This window comes from Pygoscelis adeliae, unplaced genomic scaffold (assembly GCF_000699105.1).
Source record: "Pygoscelis adeliae isolate BGI_AS28 unplaced genomic scaffold, ASM69910v1 Scaffold71, whole genome shotgun sequence".
NCBI lineage: Eukaryota > Metazoa > Chordata > Aves > Sphenisciformes > Spheniscidae > Pygoscelis > Pygoscelis adeliae.
In genome coordinates this window covers 1,576,309-1,577,005 of record NW_008824356.1, presented here as the reverse complement: position 1 = coordinate 1,577,005, position 697 = coordinate 1,576,309, and positions in this window count along the sequence as shown.

The following is a 697-nucleotide window of genomic DNA, read 5'->3' as shown; positions in this document are numbered from 1 at the left end:
AAAAGGTATGTCTAATACCACTGGAGCTGTAGATATAAGAGAAAAATCCAAGCCGAGGAGGGACGGGGAGGAGAGAGGGGGGCGCAATTACTTTAGCGGTGCAGTGAAAATGATGAGCAGCAAATGTTGCCTTTTTTCCCTCCTCCTTCTCGTCCCTCCACCCCCCACCCTCCACCCAAAATGCAAGTCTTAGAGGATTTCTCTGTCTCAATGAAGTAATAATAAAGGCGGCTGACCACAGTCTGGGCTAGCGCCAACTGTGCGGGGGGGAGGGGGAGGAATATCCCTGCTCCCAGAGTCCTGAGGAGAAGAGGAAGAGTGGAGGATTGTTGCAGCACAAGTTCTTGCTCTTGGTCTCTTGCTTTTGCCCCCCTCCCCCCCCCCCCTTTTCTTTCTTTCTATGAAGGGACGGTTTTCACAAGCGAGGAAATGCGCCGGTTTTGTGCAATGGCAGAGTTTGTTCCCTATTATAGGGAGCTGACTCTCCTCCCCTCCTAGTGTGCAGCAATGTTATTGCTAGTCAAACTTGTAAGGTGTGTGGTGTGTGTGCACGCACTGATCCCTACTGCTGCTTCAACATATCAATTACACCGCCGAGAGCTGCGCAAAAACCCCTTGCAAAGCTCCCCTCCGGGTGCGGCACGCAACGCACCAGCAGCGGCGCGAAGGGCGGCTCGTCCCCCGCCGCCCCCGCGGG